At 37.4% G+C, this 24089-nt stretch overlaps 2 protein-coding genes across 3 annotated transcripts in view; one reads left to right on the top strand and one right to left on the bottom strand.

The window, feature by feature from the left end:
• The window catches only part of LOC114662745 (anoctamin-4), a 391274-nt gene extending 371563 nt beyond the window's left edge, over positions 1-19711 (bottom strand). For both annotated transcript variants that reach the window (XM_028816398.2, XM_051928521.1), the window contains exon 1: positions 19051-19711. The gene's annotated coding sequence lies outside the window, so the exon portion shown is untranslated. The remainder of the gene's footprint in view (positions 1-19050) is intronic.
• Positions 1-24089, top strand: part of LOC127528026 (craniofacial development protein 2-like) — a 1148403-nt gene that overhangs the window by 269423 nt on the left and 854891 nt on the right. The window lies entirely within an intron of this gene.

The raw sequence follows: 24089 nt of genomic DNA, 5'->3' as shown, positions 1-24089 counted from the left end.
ATGACAGGTATTACTACAGTGGATTGACACTGTTATTTTAAAAGAGTTAAAAAATACAGGGACACTGTTGGAAACTTGTTAAGGGTATATTCTACACAATTATTAAGAAATTTTTTCTTTATGAAGAGAACCATAGACACTTGGAATAAGCTACCAAGTAGTATGGTAGACAGATAAGACTTTGGGGACTTTCAAAACTCGACTTGATGATTTTTTGGAAGAATTAAGTGGATAGGACTGGTGAGCTTTTTTGGATTGAATGGCCTGTTCTTGTCTAGATTGTTCTAATGTTCTAAAGGGAAACAGAGTAGTCCAGAGGTTAAATGGAGGAAAAGAAAGAAAGGTCAGGATAAAGCTGAGCTGGTGCAAAAAAGGAGACAAGCAATCAGGAAGTGGGCCTGTGGGATAAGCAAGCGGAAAGCACTCATGGGGCAAGAGCTCTTCTGCTGAGTGCACAAGTGGCAGGAGTGACCACCCACTTTAAGGCACCCCTTGCAGGAGGCCGTAGGACAATAGGGGAAGTAAGGAGCAGGCCTTGTGGGTTTCACACTGAAGACCAAGGGACAGTGGGAGAAACACGAGCTGGGCTTGGCACACCCAGTGGTGACCGAATGAGGTGGCCGGAGTGAAAGCCAGTTTGAGGGAAGACTGCACTTCTCAGAGGGCCTCTACTGTGGGCTGAGCAGACCTAGTCAGGTGAGTAGCAGAGACGCAATTTTAGATGGAAGCACAGAGGCTGATAAGGGTTTTTAAAAGTGACAGATCCCTGACTTGTTTTAATCCAAATATTTTAACTGTGTGAATTACTCATTTATTTAATTACTTTTTTAACCTCCACTAAGGGCACTGTTTAATTAGAGTATTGAAGAATACTAGATTGATTTGTTTCACCACTTAAATGCATAGTGGCATAGTGCACGGAGAAGTTGATCTAACATGCTAAGGGCAGAATCTGTGTGGAATTTGCATATTCTTTTGCATCTACTTGGAATCTTCTCTGGATACTCTAGTTTTCTCCTGCATCACAATGTACTGTATATAGTATGTGCTAGGTTGACTAGAAATTCTAAATTAGCCTTGTACGGGATCTTGCCTGGGCAGGTTCTGGCCACCCACAACACTGAACTAGATTAAGCATGTTGCAGAATACTGTATTATTTATGGTTGTATGTATCAATAATACAGCTGTTAAAAACAATATATGAAAGGGAGTAATCAATCAATAGTGTTTCCTTTGTTACAGTAAGTTAAAACCCTCATGGGGTTCAATCAGTTTAATGTTGGCCATCACATAAGTGCTTTGAGATTATGAGGAATATGGTGGAAAATAAAAACTGACTGCAAATTAGTGACAAGGAACTGGAACAAGCAGATGTGCGGTCAAAACAGGCAAATCATGTAAGAAGGACAAGCATAAAACTAGTCATCTTGAGGAAATACAAGCACAAAGGTCTAAAAACAGAGAAGAGAAAAGAAGCACTGTAGACTACCAACAAAGCACCAAGATCAAGTAAAAGGTGATTGGAAACTCTTAACTAGGAAAAGGAGTTTGATGTGTAGGAAATACCAGATGTTGTATAAATGTTACAAGATAATTTGTTACAGTATGTATTAAAAAGAAAGTAGCTAAGGGCAAAAAACAGACATACTGTGTCTAAAATGGTATATTGTACCTGTGAAATGAAACAAATTCTGAAGTCTTTATTATATTGTACATCCATATTTTTATTCTACATGCTGTAATTTATAATTCAATTGCCAGTTTCCAACTAGTATTCTATCTCTGCTTTTCCAAAATTAAATAAGAAATCCTAACTTGAAGATGATTGTTTCTTCCAAAGTGACAAGCTTCACCTTATAACTATTTAAATACCATCAAGACCCACAACAAAGTTTTTCGGTTCTGTTGATGCAGCATTTTGTACTTCAGTAGCACTGCGTACATTTAAATATACACGCTGTCTGCTTTAGATTTTATTACCCAATGCCCACTATCTGTTACAGTATGTGCACTTCTGTAAAGTGTAGTGATGTCTGCACTGTTTGCCGGAAAACACAGATGTATAGCTTTCAAATGGCAGGATACATATCTGAAACAGAAAGCACAAGACATCTCAGGAGCACTTCCAGCGATATAGGTCAATGCTGTCAGGTTTGTTTACTTCTTATTTTTGAATTTTGTTTGTGTGTGAACTTGAAATAAGTGGATGTAATAAATATAGAGGCAAATTGTTAGTCTGCATGACATTCTAAAACAAAAGATAACGTACACAAAGAGGAACACATGTTACCATTGCAGAAGTTGTGTTAAGGGCATGAATGATGCATTACCCCACAATCATATTAATTATACTTTTAGCAAAATGCAGTACAGCCCTAATACATTCTAATTATTTTAATCCAGCTTACCTGGAGATTTTTTTTTTCTGTCCTACCGGTCTTCAGACCTTATCTCCAGACTCGTCTTTGGAGACTTAAATTATGATATGGTATATAACAACGCTGTATTTCTACTAATTAAATATCTATGTTTTATAAGACCGCATGGATTTATTTCCTTTTCATTGTTGCTTATTCATTAATATTATTACCTAATCTTATTCTTTTCTTTTCTTGTAACTTTCTTTTGTAAAGCACTTTGAGCTACTTTCTTTGTATTGAAAGTATGCTATGTAAATAAATGTTGTTGTTATATCATTCACAGTGTCCTAAAATTATTCATTTTAATGTGTATTACTCTAAATTAGATGTGTAACATTAAAATGCACCATGATATGTGCTTGGGGTTGCTGGGAGGATCAGGAGGTTTAATTCTGCTATGTGATAAAGATGAGTCAGAATGAATCAGCAGGTTACTTTACCTTACTGTACAATTTTGCTGAGCATATTCAATATATAATTCTCTGTATACTACATTGGTATCTTAAAAACCTAATTTACCATTTATGTTCCGTTTATGTTCCAAACAAATCCTTGTCTGTTACCTAATTTGTACACAATATACACGTTAGTGATCCTTTTGAAATTATTCTAAAGAAATATTCCACTGCTATTATATTTGTTGAAAAAATTTAGCACTCTGCATATATTTACCGGAATTATTTCCATAGGCAGATGAGTTAATATTAGATAAATTAACTATTTGGAATTTTAGTTAAATCAAATGACACACTAGTAAAAATGAAACATAACGACTATGAAAGGTTACATAAGGAACATTGTTTTTAAAAGTCAAATTCCCTGCACTGCAGATGAGCTCAAATATAATCAACCATCCCAAAGAATGATGAAAGTTGCAATTAACACTGATCAGTCTGTCCTGTAATTTTCTAACCAAATTGTTCCTGTTCAGGGTCATGGGTTTAGGATGGGGGCTGGAGTCTATTCCAGTTAGCATCAGGTATAAGGCAGGAATAAACTCTACAGCGGGCACCAGTCCATTACAGGAAGAACACACACACACACATACACATCCCACACACTAGGGACAATTTAGTATAGCCTATTCACCTAACCTGTATGTCTGTTAACAGTGGGAGGAAACCCACAGAGACATGGGGAAAAAATGGAAACTCCAATCCTGGGAAATCCTGGGACCACAAAGCACACATTTGTTTACAGAGAAAGGAAAAGAAGGAAAATTCAGCTGTCTTTTTCTTAAGATTGCAGAAAATGGGAAACATTTACAAAATATAAAAACTAAGAGAGCATAGATATTCAAAATCTATTTTAAATTCCTTGAAGCATATAAATATAAAAATCAACTTTCATATTTAATTGCTATGAAATCCATGAGAAATTGCACACAGTAAGTGAACCTTGTGAGTAATATGTGACTAAGCTACATTTTACTAAAAAAAATAGTGAAAAGACTGACATTTTAATACAGCACACATATCTCAGGGTATCGGATTAAAGTGTTGCATGTTGTTATTATCTCCAGCCAAGGAGCTTGTGTACTGGGAATAGCAGGAGCAACAGAAAAAAATGAGACAGAAGGAACAAATATGAGCTAGCGAATCAGAAAATCAAATGAAGCGATTAAGCCAATATACAAAACCAAATATCAAAAGTGAAATAAAGTGTTACAGATGCATCATACTTGTTTACTTTAATAACCTGTGACTAACACTAATCTTTGTTAATTATTTTAAGAAATGGATCCAATGCTTGGATACTAGTATTTATGCATTTTACAGGTAGGATGAGATGACATAATAAATCATATGACTGACATTGGCCATTGCAGCTATAAGCAATATGGCTGTGGCCACACATAGAGTGATACAAAATGGCAGCAACCATGCAATGACAAGAAACAAATCACTGTCACCAGATTATTGACTAAAAATAATAAACCACAAGAAATATAAAGCCAAAAGTGTCCAAAAATTAAGCAAACACTCTGATGCTAAAAACTCAGATTTATTACAGTGCACATCTTAATATTTAAAGTATGCACACTAAACAACAAATATAGTGAAAGTGAAATGTTTATGCCCTACAAGATATATGTTAAGGTCCCCCATTCGTGGTACTGAAGGCACTATATATTTATGACCTCACCACTTTTTAAATTATCAGCCAATTATTTCATTTAAGAAATGTAAATTAAATAGATAGATATTTTCTGTTATTGATAAAAAAGCAGGTGCAAATTATTTTATATTAGATGTTAAGTTCCTGGCTGCCTTATTATTTACACCTCATTGTTAATAACCAGCTTGTTAAGAGAAAAGAAAGAAAATAATGTTAGTAAGTAAAAAGTCTAAAATGAAATACTTGAAAGCATCTCTCTGAATTTCATCAAGAGGTAAAATCAGTACTAGCTGTAATTTCTCAATCTGCAGACAGAGCACTGTGGTGGGCATCTAATTAAATAAAAGTTTCTTTGTTGAAACAAAAACTTAAAACTACTGTGGCTCTTCATGACTAAGACTGAGGAAAGCCTGCTGTAGACTCTTGTGCTCATCTGCTGCTAAGTTTGAACCTGTGCAGGCATGAACCTAATTAAGCCACATTACCTGAGTCTGACCCAGTCACAGTAACACATAAATGTTATTGTAGTGTGTTGATGTTTTTAAACAGTTTGGTGGATTTCTGGTGAGAATACTTTTTGTATTGACACAGAAGCCTCTCATGCTGTGTAGTCACTTCATGGAAATAATTCAGAGCATGGCACAGGCATTATCGCTAGGACTGCAGAACTGACTGACTAGCTCAAAGGCCTAACCATGGTGGAAAAAAGAAGCGTATTTCTCAAACAAAAAAATTTCACCAAAGTTATCAAACACTCACTGATCCACACTGTGAATCTACTACTAATAAAACGCTAAGATCTGTTAGTGTGGGTGTGTGTGTGTGTGTGTGTGTGTGTGTGTGCGTGTGTGTGTGTGTGTGTGTGTGTGTGTGTGTGTCTGTCCCTCAGAGCAATCTAATTGGTCAGTTTGGCTTTGGTGACACAATCGAAAGAGGAAGTGCGAAATGAGTGAGATACACAAGAAGGAATAAAGGCATAGAAGGCATGCTGAGAGAGTCGCTTTCAAAGACAGAACTATAAATGCAGACAAACAAGTTCAGCAAGGTGCCTCAGAAATAATGAGTGTCTTCTCTTTACAGAAAAGCGCTCGAAAGAGGGAGCACCAGTAAAGAAAGCTTCAAACACTCTGCAGGTCAAATGAACCTCAATATATTTTATGCAAAATGACTATGTTCAATAAATGCACTTGTTTGAATTGGATGAATCACAAACTTTTTTGCCCCAGACTACTCTCTTTTCACTGCAGATGATTCAAAATGCAGTGGCATATTCGACCAGCCGAGGCACACATCAAAAATACAGTACAAACATCCATATGTACACTAAGTGCAATGGACTGGTATCATATCCAGGGTGGGTTTCTGTGTTTATTTGGATCTGGATTTAACATATTAAATTTTTGTAATCCCTTCTTGTGTTTTGTAAAAGTCAACTAAAGGAGGTTGGAATCAGGAAATGCACCTGGACATAAAACTTTGGTTCCAATACTTCCAAAATATGGGTGGCATCTGGCAATCTTGGGTTTACCCTGAAAATGACAGTTTCACTGACAAAGAGATAAACATACACTATGTATTATTTTGCACAGTGTTTTGTATTATTTTCAAATTTTGTTGTCTTATTTGCTGGGAGTCATAAGGTATGACTAGAGAAAGTGTCTTTCAATGAAAAAGACAGCATTCCTGCTTAATTGTTTTTCAGGTGACAGAAGGTGAAAACATTAGAACAATCTGGATAAGAACAGGCCATTCAGCCCAACAAAGCCCGCCAGTCTCATCCACTTATTTCTTCCAAAGAAACATCAAGTCGAGTTTTGAAAGTCCCTAAAGTCCTACTGTCTACCACACTACTTGGTAGCTTATTCAAAGTGTCTATCGTTGTTTGTGTAAAAAAAAAACTTCCTAATGTTTGTGTCAAATTTACCCTTAACAAGTTTCCAACTGTGTCCCCATGTTCTTGATGAACTCATTTTAAAATAACAGTCTCGATCCACTGTACTAATTCCCTTCATAATTTTAAACACTTCAGTCATGTCACCTCTTAATCTTTTTTTGCTTAAACATAAAAGGCTCAGCTCTTTTAATCTTTCCTCATAATTCATCCCCTGTAGCCCTGGAATCAGCCTAGTTGCTCTTCTCTGGACCTTCTCTAGCACTACTATGTCCTTTTTGTAGCCTGGTGACCAAAACTGTACACAGTACTCAAGATGAGGCCTCACCAGTGCATTATAAAGGTTGAGCATAACCTCCTTGGACTTGTACCCCACACATCGTGCTATATAACCTAACATTCTGTTAGCCTTCTTAATGGCTTCTGAACACTGTCTAGAAGTCGATAGCTTAGAGTCCACTGTGGCTCCTAAATCCTTCTCATAAGGTGTACTCTCGATTTTCAGACCACCACTTGTATATTCAAACTAACATTTTTACTTCCTATGTGTAATACTTTACATTTACTGACATTAAATTTCATCTGCCACAAATCTGCTCAAGCCTGCATGCTATCCAAGTCCTTCTGTAATGATATAATGGATTCCAAATTATCTGCTAATCCACCTATCTTGGTATCATCTGAAAACTTAACCAGCTAGTTACTTATATTCCTATCTAAATCATTTATATATATTACAAATAGCAGCAGTCATTTTACTCTTACTACCCTTTGTCTCTTAATGATCTCCAAACCTTATGCATTATATTATTATTCATACAGTATAATGGTGAGATTGTCCATCCACCTTCATAACCTGCTTATCTAGGACAGCTGGAGCCTATCCCACTAATCATCGGGCATAAGGCAGAAACAACACCAGTCCATCACAGGGAGAACACATACAAGGGCCAGTTCAGCAATGCCAAATCACTATATCAGAATATCTTTGGACTACGGAAGGAAACCAGAGCACCTGGAGGAATACCACATGGACAACATGCAAACCCCACACAGGGAGCACCCATGACATAACCCCAGCCTTCTTGTGGTCAGACAGTAGTGTTAACACTGCACCACCATGCCAGCCTGTTGTGATAGTGTAATATATTATATATTGTGCTATTAATTGTATTTTGTTATATGTATGAGTGTAATACTAAAAGAAATATGTTGCCTTACAATAAAGCTTAAGTTCAAAGAGAGCCAGGAACAAGAAACACATTATGCTGTCATTGTTGTGGGTCAGAGTTAAAACTCCTGCAGGAAAACTTTGACCAATAAGTGGTTGAGATGATAGAATTCAAGACAAAGTTGCCAACAGAGAGTTACGGAAGTCACTACTGGATGGAACCTAAGCATGAACAAGATTCTCTGTATTAGAGAAGGGCAGAGACAAGAAAACACAGAATGTATAATGGCGGTTTAAGTACAAAAAGTTCAAACAATTTCATTTGTATGGCATTTTTTAATGATTATAGATTCAATGCAACTCCATAAATCCACAAACAATGGCTGCAGGCTCTGTTTCAGGAGTTCATCATCTCAAATGGTCCAAAAGCAGCAAGCCATGTTTGCAGGTGTAGATTATCATTAGATTCACAAAGATTCAAATACGAACTAAGGCACACATCCAGAGTCAACTAAAATATGACAAATGTAGTGCAAACACATACGACATATAGTTGAATGATACTGAAGCAAATTGGATGCAGTCTCTAGCTATGAGTAATTATTGCAGTTAAGGTTAGTAGTTTTGGATTAGTACACAAGCATAAGTAATAACAAAGTCTGATTATTTATGTGAGACACCTTTAAAACAACAGGACAGCAGCTGTCTTATAGGAATTAGGGTTCTGAAATAATGAAAATTCTGAAATAATGGATTATTCTTCAACTGACAAGTTTACTTTCTAGCCTTAAAGTTGTGTCAATTGTAAAAGTTGGCGGGAGAGACCTGGAAAATTAAAGCCTTGGAGTTTGTAAAATATTAAATTTGAATTAATTTGTCCATTAAATATTAGTCTTATGTAAGTGTTATTATCAGGTGTAGACACGTGGAATGAACACAGGGTGACTACCCAAAGTATTAGGGAGCTTTTCAGCTTTTTCTAAAATTGCTCCTAAGAGTAGGTCACAGTGTCAGAGCTCCATTCTCAGGCCAGAAGGGGTGAAGTTAGTTTCGCTCAAGGGGCAGCTTCTCGCTGCTGTAGAGGGGAAAAAAGATGACACTGTTAGCAGCAGCGCCTCCTCTGGCCCTGGCAGGGAATTACATACCTTGTTTGAGCCCTGAAGGTGTCCCTGTTGCACACATAAGTAACATAGGCTAATATTTCCTGCATATCCTGAATGCAAGCTTAAAGTTCACAATCGCAAAACCAGCTTTAAAGATTTTCTGTGAATAAGAATAACCTGAATATGGTTTTATTTACTAATCATATGGCACTGATATAATAATTTTGAATTTTTATGTTGTAATACTGATTTTATGAAGTACACAAAATGTCGCCAAATACACTTAGTAAGTGCATATGGTAAGATCATGGCATTTTTTTATAAATCTAATGCTTAAATCACCAAAAGCCTATTATGTACCCCTCTTTAGTTGTTGCACAGATGAAAATGAAATTCAGAACCTGCTAAAACTCCCTGTAATTAGGATTAGATGTTGAAATTACAATACAAGAAAGACATCAAGTCTAGTTAATCAACTGCTGTATAAAACATATCTGTAAACTGACTAGGGAGTCTCCCATCTTTAACGAGCTAAAGAGACAGTATTAGGTGAAGTTCTTCTGTGCTGATAAGCAGGCTGTCTACCTCAGAATCTCTAAAACAGCTGATGTGGCGTAACTACTTTATACCTCATTATGATACAAAAAAATGCCATTTATATGTAAGACATGAAAAAATCAGTGAAAAACCAGACTGAAATTCAAAGATGTTGCATTAATAACAAAGTCCAAGTAAGTAAAGCCATGGTCTTTTAAGTAGCACTGTATGCTTGAATGCAAAAGGTAAAGACAAAGGCTGAAAAGACATGGATGGATGCCCTAATGGAGGATGTTGAACTGGGACACAAAAGAGAAGAAGCCAGAAGTGTTTGTTCAGCAGGTTGTGAAGAGAAAAATTAATGGATAGAATAAGAAAATAAAACAAATTACTGTATTAGTAGCACTAAGTAAGACTCGCCACATAAAACAGCAAGCCAAGTAAAAGTTCTGTATAATAAATGTATGAATTAGAAAATTTTGGGGAAGAATGAATCTGTTGAAAAGACATCTATTTATTTGGTGCCATAAAATGAGAAAATCCAAAAAAGAAAACAATATAAATACAGTGTCATGCATGTGCGACTAGGAAGACGTTGTATGGACCAAGCAAAGGTAATTCCACGCCAGGCCAGGGGTGGCGGGGTGCACTACACCTTCTCCTGTTATTTCTACAGACCAGCCGCGGGAAAACCTGTCTGGTTTAAAGCAGATGACGTCACTTCCGGTTCCTGTGCCTAGAAGAATATCACTTCCAGTTCCGGCGCCTAGAAGATTATCACTTCCAACACCTACTCTGACTAATGAAGAACATCACTTCCGGTTCCCTTACATCACTTCCTGTCCTATCCGTTAAAACCGCCATCTTGACAACCCATCGTCAGTTCTGCTTTGGACTCGGTATAGAGAACATCTCTGTATTTAACAAGACTCTTTTGCAGCCAGGAATAATATACGGATGGCTGCCCCAAACAAAACATTTTTAAGTCTGTTGAGTCTATTCCTTTTACAACAGCTAAGGTTGGTAGCATTACTGTGTATCTAAGCCAATGTAGAATTCCAAATGGGAATTTCATTCCTTTCTTCAATAATCCAAATGTTCACTGCAGTGCCAATTTTTTTCAGCTACAATTAACTTATTTGCCTTATTTCTTCCAGGTCGTTACATTAGACAATGAAGTAGTTTGTTTATGATTACATCAAATTGCATTCTCACTGTTTGTATAGGTAAAATATTTATATTTAACTATTAAGTCTACAAAAGCATATGGTTGAGTGCCATTTTCTCCAATGGCCATGTCACGTTATGATGGGTTGGATACAGTAAGATAACCCAAAGTAAATTGGGTACCCACACCAGGCTTAAGATTCTCACAGTCCTCAGTGGTCCCATCCTTACTATTATATGAAAATGCTAAACTATATGCTTAATACAATTTAAGGGCAAGGCTGCAAGCTTTAATCAATCTCTGCTTTATACAGCAACTTTTGAAAGTTAGCACTACAAGTAAAGAGGTATAGAACAATTACTTACATTTATTTTTTCAAATTTTATTCTATTTTTAGACTTTTTAGTACATGTGCTACTGGAGCAAACTCAACAAAAAATCATCATGCTGCAGAGCTTACATCAATATAATAGTTTACTAGTACAAAGAAATAAAAAATCTTTACCTTATGTAGGACAATTGCATAGCAAAAAATAACCCCAATGCACTTACTCGTATAGCTTAACTTATTAAAATATTTAATGTTGGAAATTAAATTAAAAGGGTAAAAATTGGAACATGTAGTAGTTATGTTTCATTTTTACATAATGCATTTCTAGCATCAGCAAAGTGTTTAGACCTTAGTCCTCTTAGGTTCATCTAAAAACTTACTAAACTTATATTTGGGCCTTTTTTTGTTTTAGCTTAAAATATTTAAAGAAAAAGGTAATGGTAATAAAAAAAATATTAATGTTAATTTAATGAATTAAAAAAACACTGCATATGGACATTCTAATAAAGGATTACAGTGTATGAAGCTGGAATATCCCAAGGCATTAGTTGCAAGGTAAAAACCATTCCTGTATGAAATAAACTATCACAGGGCACATTGACATAAACAAATCCACAGTAACTCACACTGGGACAGTTTAGAGCCATTGATCAGCTTAATCTATATGTCTATGTAAGTGAGGCTTTGAGAAAATATGCAAGCTCCTTTGAGAAAATAGGCAAGTTCCTGACAACCAGTCACCAGGCCAGGATTTGAGCATTGGACACTATGGGAGGCTGCAGCATTAACCACTATACCATCGTGCCATATCTGAGTATGGTTATAGCTGTACAAATTCACCTGGTATTGAAGAATGACAGGCATTAAAATACAAATATACAATGATCCAAAAATATTAAACTTATTGTCAAAGCTTAATAAAAATATAAGAAAACACAAGTGAGTGATTTTACATCATGGAACCAACTCTTATAGATGCAATAGTGCAATATTCTAAAAACCAATATAAGTAGGAAAGACAACCATAATCCATTTATCTAGCAATCCAATAAAACTTTCTGCACCACTGAACCCAACAATAAAAAATATCAAATAAAGGGCTTATTTAAAAAACACAATAAGGAGGGGTCATTAGGAGAGATATAAATAAAATAAGAAGTCTATCTGCCCAAGCTGGGCTTTAATGAAGACACATTCTACAGTTTATAATGATGTCAGTGTCTCACAGCTCCAGGGGTCAGATTTATAAAACTTCCATATTCACAATAAGAGGCTCAAACTTTTCATGTAAAGGCTGGAATTTATAAAAGAAAACTTTACAGGAAAACTTGTATATATTTATGGTAACTCCCATCCATCCGTACACATTTTGAAGAAAGTGGGAAATGAAGTTAACCGATAAAGTACGGAAATGCAGTGAAACCAGTTAAAAGGTGATTCACTTGTATAATAATTCATATCACGGAGCAATTATTATGAACTGTGTCAATGTGACAGACATATTAAACCTAAAAAGTGATGAATATAATGTATACAGTCTACTGTAGTTGACTTTTAAGACAATGCTGTGTATTTGTACTGAACAACTTCTTGGGTTTTCCTCAGTTCATATTGGCTTCCTGTTGTCATTTCTTAGGATTAGAAGCCAATGTAAACACTTATTATAATTGCATTAAGTAACACACGGGTGTGATTCACTCCCTGAGTACAGAAAGCTATAAATATGCACTATAGACTATTCATAACTTAATGGTTTGAAACAACATGACTTATTTGGCACTAGTTGAAGACTATGCAAATTGTCATAAATGAAGGGAATGAGCTTTTAGGGACTGGCGGGATTTTTTGCCAATGACGTTAAATGGCATATGAGCAGAATTAGGCTTCTAAAAGCCATCCTCTTGGAACTATGTGCTGAACTGAGCCTGGCATTAAAAAGACAGATGGCCCGATATCGGGCTCTACCTGTTCATATCCAGGTTTTAAGTACAATTGGCTTTCTGGTAACAGCTATGTAACAAATAGAACTTGCTGATAGGCAAGGAATATCTCAGTCCTGTACTAAAAAGCCTGCTGTACTAAAAGTAATAAACTGAGAGGCGAGGTACTGCATTTAGTTTCCATATGGTGTGGGTGTACATGCCAACATAAAAAGGCAATTTTCAGCAGTGTCCGGTTTTCCTAACATAATCAGCACAATTGACTACACACATATTGCTACAAGGGCACTTTATGAGAATGAAGCTGCTTTTGTTAATCATTAGCAGTGACATTCCATTAACTCACAAGTCATCTGTGAAGCCAAGATAAGACAGAAAAAAAATCAGAACTGTTCTGACATAACAACAGAAAGTAAATATCCAAACCAAATATCCAATTACAGGCGCTATTCGCAGATAAAAATCAGAGAGTGTATATGTGCTTTTTCCTCCTTCTTTTGTACTCACTCTCTCAGTGATGAGCGATACACTTTTTCACCTTAGATCAGACCTTTTTTTTTATTTCAGGCATGGTGTGACTGGTGGAGCTCACTGCATCATGGCAGCAGTAACATGCTGGCATTCTATATTATTATGTGCTTGTTGGTAACACCTGTGCTTAGGCTACCAAATAAAGGTTCTTTGACTTTAGTCTCCATTTTGCAGACTTCTTTGCAACTTCTGTCTCACAGTCTTCAAAACTTTCCTTTTTGCCTTTCTTCTCTAGTTACTATTGTCTCACTATACTGGTAAATCTGTTCATTATATATGTGTGAGGTTGATTAGCATGGTCCATATACGGTTGTTTCAAAGTGGCAACCGGGCAGGGCTCAAGGCATGTTCACATAAGCACATTTACAAGATGATTGTGATTTATAAACAGTAAATTGCAGACAAATGTGTGTATGTCAGGTTGTACAAATAATAATAATAATAATAATTCATTACATTTATATAGCGCTTTTTTAGGCAAACACATTTTCCTGGTTTTTGGAATACACGTATTTTCAAGCTCAAATCAAGTTCAATAAATGAGACCTTAGGTGCCAAAGTAAGTGGTTTGCACATTATGCAATTGCTGCATTACATTTATTTTTCAGCAATCAGGCTTTTCATTCCACATACTGAAGCCATTCTGTTAGCTTGATTATTGACTCTAATTTTCCCTGTTATGAATGACTTTGATGTTGTAAGTGTCCCTTGTAATGGGCCTTATCCAGAGTTGACTCCTGTTCATGGCTCTATGCTTTTGAGATCCCTGAGACCCTGAACTGAATGAGGATAGATAGAAATGTATTACTAACATTTCTTTCCTTTTAAAGGCAGCCTAATCATTTTCCTGTTTAGGCTTAATTCTCTTACACAGTTTTTTTCCCTGTTTCAGAATATTTTTGCAAGCGGGCAAACATGATGAGTTATCAACATTATTACTTTGTGTCTGTCATATTGTCTATTATTTTTGTAATATTTAAATTAAACAGCAAAATATCAAATCATTCCAGAAGCTAGTGAAGTGGAGTCGGTAGATAAATCCTTTGACTCCGACTCTGACTCCTTAGTTTCCGGTACTTCTGACTCTGACTCCCCGACTCTGACTCCTCTGTATTTAATATGCTAATGTATTTTCCATGTTGATTAAAGGAAGACAACATACACGTCATCTAACCACAGAACTACTGGATAGGAAACTGACTCTCTACCATATTGGCCAGTTTAAACAAAAGACAAGAACCCCTGAACATACCTCAGGCCATAGCACACACCTCCACCTACATCATTACACTTGTTTACACTCATATTAACTTGTTAAACACATTATATCTGAAATAAAATTAAAACACTTTTTGTAATGTACCATAATCCAGATTACAATATGTGAATGTCAGGTTGTAGAATAGCTCACCTGAACTTCACACTAGTAGTAACACAACTATGCACTGGGCTTTATTCTTACATCAGATAAGTACTTAATTATGACTACTGTTTGTGAAATGGGACATTTGAACTTGCTGTATTTTTTTTTATTACAATTTAAATTTATTAGCAGTTAGAGTCGGTACATTTTTGCCGACTCTGAACCCGACTCCAGGTACCCAAAATTGTCTCCGACTCCTCGACTCCGACTCCACAGCCTTGCCAGAAGCAAAAATCAGTCAAGATCTTTGCATGAAAGTCACATGTTTTTGTGTATTTTCACACATGTACCACAATTACATATTTCTACAGTAAAAGGGAGCAAAAATGTAGCACCTGTTTAAATGAGCACTTTAACAAAATTCAGCAGTTTGCCATCAATTCAGCAACCAAATGGAACAAAAAAAAGCAAGCTATAAAGGAGACCCAGTGACAAGATTAATGACCATTACTTTTAGAAATTAGAGATACTGCACATTCAGGCAACCATTTTTTGAATATACTAATTGTAAAACAAGGTTACAGGCAGCAGGACTTTAACCTAGCAGCATTTGAAGTAAAGCAGGAGCCAGCCCTACATTGGGCACCAGCCTATTGAGGCACATACTTAGACCCAAAGCAACATTCGCTCACATTGTGTCCTTCTTGCATTATCAATAAAAACAGGCTTGATGCAAAGCCAACAGTTTAGTGTTAGCAATCACTGCATGTCTGACAAATGTGGGAGGAATCTGGAGAAGACTTACGCAGATACTGAAGCACTAGTTGGGCTTCCCTTTTGATCTGGAGGTTATACTACATACTGCTAATCTAATCATGCAGACTCACTTACTATTCAGTCAGATTCACTTCAATTAACTTTCTCAATCTAAATGTGGGTTAAATGGAATATGTTTAACATTTTATTTGCTATTATATGCAGATAATGTTTTCAAAACATATTACAGTAAATCATATTTTATCAGTCCATCCATATTATGGACCTGCTTATCTGCTACTGGATTGCAGTGCCAAGCATGATAAATTAAAAGTTAACTACAAATGTTACTTTTATTACATACTTTCTCATATTACACAAGTAAAACCATAATTGGAAAGAAAACCAGGTCGGCTTCATCCCTCTTGCTGCTGAAAAAGTACTTGAGTTTCATAAAAGAGAGCAGATTTCACTGTTTTTAGCACATACATTAGGAAGTAAGAGCTCTCAGGTCATAGTAGCTCTTCCTGTGGGGTTGCCAGCTAATATCACATTTTATAGCCATTTTAATACTTTATTCCTCAACGAGCATATACTGTTTGCAACATGCTGGTACTGTCAGGTAAAAGGATCAGTGTTCAAATACAGAGATGTTTTAGATGCTAAAAGGTGTATGGTGACAAATCTACTGCCTAAACACTGAGTGTGACTTTAAGGAAGACACGTCAAATGAAATTAATATAAGTGAAACAATATAGCCCCTTCCTTGTTTCCCTATCTGAGTACTTGCTTGGTGCTACCCCAAAAATAACTGAACTGAACTAAATACTTTCTACTTGTTGTTTCTACTTATCTACTATATAATGCCTTTAACATGTATATTTTATATAACATCTTTATTATATATCTAGTGTCTTTAACACATATCTATTATATAACACCTTTCTTATCTATCTATCTATCTATCTATCTATCTATCTATCTATCTATCTATCTATCTATCTATCTATCTATCTATCTATCTATCTATATGAGTAGCTGCTCTGAGCCTGTATTATACAATAGTGCTATACAACAACAAATCACCTTGAATTAAACTGATATTCCTTGTTTTTTATATATGCCTTAAAAGTTTATCTATTATATATCCCCTTTCATGTATCTATCTGAATAGATGCTCTCAGCCTATTCAAAGTGAAAAGTACTAAATAAAAATAAATTGAACTGAACTGAAAGGAATATTCCCTACCTACAGTATTGTATTTATCTCTTATATCAGCTCTTTAAATATCTGCTATTCTAGAATAGCACCTATGCTCTCTGAGTATCAGGTAGAGTGTATTTCATAGCTGTCTATCTATCTATCTATCTATCTATCTATCTATCTATCTATCTATCTATCTATCTATCTATCTATCTATCTATCTATCTATCTATCTATCACCTATGGAGGGTATTGCAGCACCCCGAACCCCAGATAGAACCCCACAGACACAACTCCTGGTTCAATTAAAAGGTTCTTTTAATACAATACCTTACTAAAGGCTTCTCAACACCATTTGCATAACCACAATTCTCTCTTCTCTCTCTTATTATTTCTTCTCCTCAATTCCTCCAGGCAAACTTTGTCCGTCCTCCATACCTCACTCTAACTCACCTAGGTGAGGTTGAGCAGCTTCTTTAATCTATGACCCGGGAGCACTTCCCATGCTAGGGCATAACCTGCTGTAAGCACTTCCATGTAAAATGGAAGTCCCTTAAAGTTGGGTTTACTAATCCCGGCAGCATCCCCCTGGCAGAACCCAACTGGACAGAACTCAACAGGGCTGCCCCATGGGACTACAGATCCCAGAATGCCCTGCGGGTGTCCATGTGGAAATTCTAACCCAGGGATGCTGACCACTAACATATCAGGGGAGGCAATGGTCTGAATAGATTGTCACTCCAAGTTCCTCCATTACATTTGCCTCCAGGCCATGTAAGAAACTTCAGTCCGTCCCTGCTGGGACACCAACATATTCACTCAAAGTTGGCACCTCCTGCCAAATTCCTGGCAGAGGCAGGGAACTGCCTGCCTTCCTACTCAACCATTCAGTACTGCAGCCTCTCAGCCCGGTAATAAATCATACACCATCTTGGTCAAGACGCAACCCCATGCTTACTATCTATCTATCTATCTATCTATCTATCTATCTATCTATCTATCTATCTATCTATCTATCTATCTATCTATCTATCTATCTATCTGTTCCTTTCATACGTAACCATTGATCTATATAGCATATGAACATCCTCATTCTCATCTGCCTATTATATAGTCCCCTTCTTATCACTGTACTTTTCATGTATAGCACCATTCACAGCCCTGTATGTACAGTATATCGTGCACATATATAGATTCTTGGTCACATTATGTATAAGATTGTATATACATATGTATGTAAATATATACAGTAAATACATGCATATTTTTGTATATGTATATATATATATATAGAGAGAGAGAGAACAGTATCCATACATTTTCAACATAATTACAAAAGCATCACAGAGTGCTGCATCCTATTTCTGGACAGTTGGAGAATTTATAGGAACCAACTATGACTGGGATTGTAGTTTCTTGTAGGCCAAAATCATGTACACACCCTCACTCATTCATACCAGAGCAGTTTATGGATGCTAAACGCACATCCTTGTGAAACTATGTAATCTTCACACAGGCACTGAACCCAAGTCCCTGTAGCTGAGAAACAACAGCACTAATTGGTACGACATCCCTGCGCTATACAATGTCAGTTAAGACACAGTTGGAATGTTATGGCAGATTGCTTTGTACTGTTCGTAAAAGGAGGGGTGGTAAGAAAGAGTGCATGATAAAGACTCTTCTTTTGCCAAGGTGGCTGATTTGGCCAAATGCCAAGGATGCTGAACTTCCAGGGTGTCCAAGGGGCTGATGCTACAGACAGTTGGAATTTGGGAGTGGGGCATGTATGCTTTACATAACTCAATAGATTTAATTTTTTAGTTGCTGGTTCCATGTGAACCGCCTTTGAAACGATCTATTCGACTAACTTAAAGTGAATTCCATAACTTAAATTTGTCTATAGCATTATTTTTAAATGTCTATGCTGTATATTTATTTAGGTATTCCTCCTTTCTTGTATTTATTTATTTTTTGAAACGGTGCAGGAGCGACTCACGTGTTGATTTCCCGGTGTGGGAGCTCCTACGTATGTTGTTGTCACAAAGACACATGCAGCACTAAATACTCACTAGAGCTGCATGGCTGACCGTCTAACTCCTGCTCAGGGCAATCTAGCAAACCGGGTTTTCTTGCTGACGTACACAATCATTGCAGAGTATCTCCATCATAATTCATTTCAGCTTATGCAAACAGTGGAAAAGGCATTTAACGCTCCGCTAGCTCCTTGTAATTGAAGATTTGCCACTGAAAGAACAGATCCTGGCGTGTCCTTCATGCAGGAAAAGGACGTCTGCTGACCACCTACACATCATTTTATAATTTTACAAGAGTCATCTCGGCAGCCTAGAATTAGATGCACAATTCATTTGTCAGGGTTACAGAACACAAACGGTCGTGTCTCAGGGTAGGATAGTGAAGGTCAAAGAACTGTGCGGCCAAGACGAGAGTGCACTGCAGCAAAAAAAAAAAAAAAAAAAAAAAAAGGCAGAGCAGAAGCCAAACATGCTGACACTTACCATGAGACGCAGAAAGATTCGGGCTGGAGCAAGCAGAACGCTGCCTCGAGGATTACAAATGTAAAGAAGTTCCCAGTCTGAGAGAGAGGGAGGGGAAACGAGTAAAGAAACAGCAAGATCCAAAAAAGCTGTTCAGTGGGACGAACACGGCAAGTTGGCACCCACTAGAAAAGGTATGAGCCCGAGGTGTGCCCGCCTGCCCAGTCAAACGCGCCAGAGCTTGTGGTGCTGAAGATGCCTCCTCCTCGCATCAGCCGGCCACTGAGGCAGCGTGCTGTAGACGTCTCTCGGTAACTCAAGAGAAAAGGGAAGCCGAGCAGCTGACATCCAACCAGAGCTACACTGACATTCACATGGGGGGTGGGGAAGGAATGAGAAAAAAAAGGTATTTTCTGTTTAGTGCGGAGGAACTAGATATCCTAGAAAAGGAGAGAGTGTGAAAGAGAGAAAGAGAGAGAGAGAGAGAGAGAGAGAGAGAGCAGCCGGAGCATCAGTATTTGTAATCCGTCTTCACAGGCAGCCAATCAGGCTGCCAAGTGTTGTGTCAGCAGCGCAGAAGAGTCAAAGAAAGGCAGCGCAGTTTTCAAAGTGTCGCGTCTGCTTCTTCCGAATTACACGACTTTTTCTACTGACTTAAAAACGCCACTGCACCAGTGATAACTTGCTTTCTTTTGGCAACAAAGGAAGAGAACCCTTCTGAAATCCAGGATTTCCGTAACAAAAAAAAAAACAGAAGAGAATTTCAATACTGTATAGCCTGATCTGAATTAACATCTAATTATACATTAAGTACTTTATATAACAGCATAACATTGTCAAACTCAGTTAATCTGATACAAGATCGCGGGACGAAGTCATCCCCACCTGCGACAGGCGGCACAAATACTTGCCAATCCATCTAAGGGCCATGTGAATTTGGAATCGCCTGTCGGGGCTGGATTAAACCTCTGGTACCCTTGGGCAACAGCACCTCCGGTGCCCCCATATACGCACACGGAGACCGATTAACCTGCGCATTCGAATATTAAAAGCAAACAATTTTTCGAAGGACAGACACCTGCAGCATGTATTAATTTTCTTACATTCTATGAGAGTGTTAGAATCTTTTTAATTAATTACTTATAATTGGTAATGATCTATGAATCACCAACCGCCTGTTCTTTCCAAAAAAAAAACAAACACAAAATTACTATCTTTGGCTTCTTAACATTTTTCTTTAAGTAGCTATATCTACTTCATTTCGTCCAAAAATTGAATCAAATGAACACAATAACGAAAGGGCACTAACATTTTGTTAATAGCACTGTCATAAAACCTGAACAAAATACAAAACAAAAAATAGTGCCATTAAACTGAAAAAGAATTAAACACAATACCTTTTAGCTATGTGTATAGAAGCAGGGTATAGTCTGAAAATTTGAACAAATTGACAAAAAGAAAAGAAAAATAGACAAAGGACATGAAATTATGGTCTCCATAATGCAGGGTCTACAGAAACACTGTAAGGGTTCGCTTGCTGATCGTCAGGTGGGGCATGGACTCCATCATCATCAGAAACATTAATGTTGACCACTTGCTTATTGGCAGTTGTGTAACTTCCACTCAAATTACCATAACATCAGGGGTCATGCGACCTGACAAAACTAATATTAGCTTCTTCTAATTAGCCTGCTAATGCTAAATTCGGAGAGTTTTTAGGCTTCATCTTTTCTATAGAAAAATCTAGCAATTTCAGCACAGTTTTTTGCACACCTGATAATCCAGGGGTTCTCAACCTAATTTTACTGAGGGAAGCAGCTCTGGTGTCAATAAGCAAATGAGCCACACAAGAAGAAATCGATATAGATCCTTGAAAAGGACATTCAGTTTACCTGGTAATGACACAAATATTTGCTTAATATTCTTTAAATCAGATCTTCATAAAAATACTAATGAAGGAGAGCACTGAACAAAGAGAAACTAGCACATCTTTTTAAGAACAACCCCTACCCCCACCGTGTTTGTTTAGTTAATAATTTTAATATACTCATCTGAAAGGCACACCTTATGAGAGGACTGCAAGCCTTTTTATATAGTGTGCTGTCAAACATCAGCTAAACATACTGTAAATGTACAGTGAAATTATCTATACAAATGATTTGCGATTGTGTGTCAGTCATATTGAGACGCTTGCCTAGGCCACATGTAAAAACGCAGATAAAATAAAATTTTTTTTGTGCATTTTGTACAGAATGGATTGTTCAATACCAACCAGTCTGGCTCCAAGAGAAACCATTTGTCTAAGATGGCTGTACTAACTGTGGCTGATCAGCTACAATTTGCTAGAGCTACTATCATGTCATCAGTCCTGAACCAGCTAGATTTCTCCTCTGCGTTCAACACAGTCAACCAAGATTTCCTTCGGCACAGCCTCTCTAACCTTAGCAATATGTAGACTGCCCTCAGATGGTTTAAGTCCTATATCTCGGGCATATCCTACAGTGTGTCCTGGTGAGGAGAGTTGTCAAGGGTGCAGCAGACATGCACAGGTGTACCCCAGGGATTGGTGCTTGGTCCCCTACTTTTCTCTCTGTACACCACCTTGCTGGGCTCCATCATCCATCCCAAGGGTTCTCTTATCATTGCTATGCTGATGATACACAGCTGTAACTGTCGTTCCCTCCGGAGGACAATATAGTATCAGCTAGAGTCTCTGCTTGTCTTACTGATTTCTCAACCTGGATGAAGGTCCACCATCTACAGCTTTACATGCCAGCCAGTCTATTCAACTCCCCATCTCTGTACAGCTTGGCTCACTGTCATTTAAAGCTGCCAAGTTAGTATGCAGCTTGGAGTGGTGATTGATGAGCAGCTATCTTTTTCTGATCACATTTGCACTGTTTCTCATTCATGCAGGTTCATGCTGTTTAACATCCACAAGGTCAGACCAAGCCCCTCATGGACCCTGTGATCATCAGAGGTGACTGTGTGCAGAGGGTTTAATTCCTATAAATACCTGGGAGTGCAGCTGGATGATAAATTAGACTGGACTGCCAATACTGATGCTCTGTGTAAGAAAGGACAGAGCCAGTTATACTTCCTTAGAAGGCTGGCGTCCTTCAACATCTGCAATAAGATGCTGCAGATGTTCTATCAGACGGTTGTGGCGAGCGCCTTCTTCTACGCGGTGGTGTGCTGGGGAGGCAGCATTAAGAAGAAGGACGCCTCACGCCTGGACAAACTGGTGAGGAAGGCAGGCTCTATTGTTGGCATGGAGCTGGACAGTTTGACATCTGTGGCAGAGCGACGGGAGCTCAGCAGGCTCCTATCAATTATGGAGAATCCACTGCATCCACTAAACAGTATAATCTCCAGACAGAAGAGCAGCTTCAGCGACAGACTGCTGTCACTGTCCTGCTCCACTGACAGACTGAGAAGATCGTTCCTCCCCCAAACTATGCGACTCTTCAATTCCACCCGGGGGGTAAACGTTAACATTATTCAAAGTTATTGTCTGTTTTACCTGCATTTTTATTACTCTCTAATTTAATATTGTTTTTTGTATCAGTATGCTGCTGCTGGAGTATGTGAATTTCCCCTTGGGATTAATAAAATATCTATCTATCTATCTATCTATCTATCTATCTATCTATCTATCTATCTATCTATCTATCTATCTATCTATCTATCTATCTATCTATCTATCTATCTATCTATCTATCTATGTATATGACAGAGTATGCAACACAACTTTTGGTCCAGGCTTTGGTCTTATTATTAATAATAATTATCATTATTATTCATGGTGGCTCCAAAATTCATACTAACCTCTACTTTCTCTTCTGTTCTTTTTCCGGTTTTCTGTGGTGGCGATCTGCGCCACTACCACCTAATCAAAGCACCGTGATGTCCTTACATTGATGGATTAAAGGCCAGAAGTCCACATGACTGTCATCATTAAGTTCTTCCATGTGAACCCTGAATACAGTGAGGACTGATTGAGGTAATTTATGTTAGGTAGAATGCCTAGAGGGGGCTGGGCAGTCCCATAGCCTGGAACCCCTGCAAATTTTATTTTTTTTCTCCAGCCATCTGGAGTTTTTTTTGTTTTTTCTGTCCTCACTGGCCATTGGACCTTACTTTTATTCTATATTAATTAGTGTTCCCTAATTTTAATTATTTTTTTTGTCTTTTTTCTCTTTCTTCATCATGTAAAGCACTTTGAGCTACATTGCTTGTATGAAAATGTGCTATAGAAATAAATGTTGTTGTTGTTGCATCTGGACTACTGCAACTCACTTCTGGCAGGAATACTCACATGTGCTATCAAGCCACTGCAGATGGTCCAGACCTATTTTGTATTTAACCAGACTAGATGGGCACGTGTCACTCTTCTCCTCAGGTCACTACATTGGCTGCCTGTAGCAGCACACATTAAGTTCAATTCTCTGATGCTTGCCTACAGAGTAGTCAGTGGGTAAGCACTTCTGTATTTGGGACACTGGTGAGGCGGTATGCTCCTTCTTGCCCACTCAGGTCCATCAGAGAACAGCATCTGGTGATGCTGTCTCTGCGTGGTATAAAGTGTTAACCCAGACTCTTTTCCTGTGTAGTTCCTAGATGGTGGAACGAGCTGCCCACCTTCATCTGTACTGTTGACTCCCTTATTATATTCAAGAAGCAACTGAAAATGTATCTTTTCTATGAATATCTCTCTAATTGATAGAAGAAAAAATCTTTGCTCTGTGATATTTTATATTGTTGATTGTTAGATTAAGCTTAATTGTATTATTGATTGTAATCTATGATTGTAAATTTATTAGTTATTACATCTGTTCACATGTGGCAATCAGCTTTTGTTACCTGTCCTACTATGCTTGCTGAACAAACAGGCACTAACCTAATGTTACTCGATTATGTTTATCTCTTTTGTAAATCGTTTTGGATAAAAGAATTTGCCAAGCAAATAGAGGTAAATGTAAAATGTAATAAATCAATTCCTGGTACCTCTTGTCACACATGTGTGAATGGGAGGACATTATATGGACCAAGCAAAGATA

Source organism: Erpetoichthys calabaricus, chromosome 1, assembly GCF_900747795.2.
Source record: "Erpetoichthys calabaricus chromosome 1, fErpCal1.3, whole genome shotgun sequence".
In the NCBI taxonomy this organism is placed as follows: Eukaryota; Metazoa; Chordata; class Cladistia; order Polypteriformes; family Polypteridae; genus Erpetoichthys; species Erpetoichthys calabaricus.
This window is presented reverse-complemented; position numbering and strand designations above follow the sequence as displayed.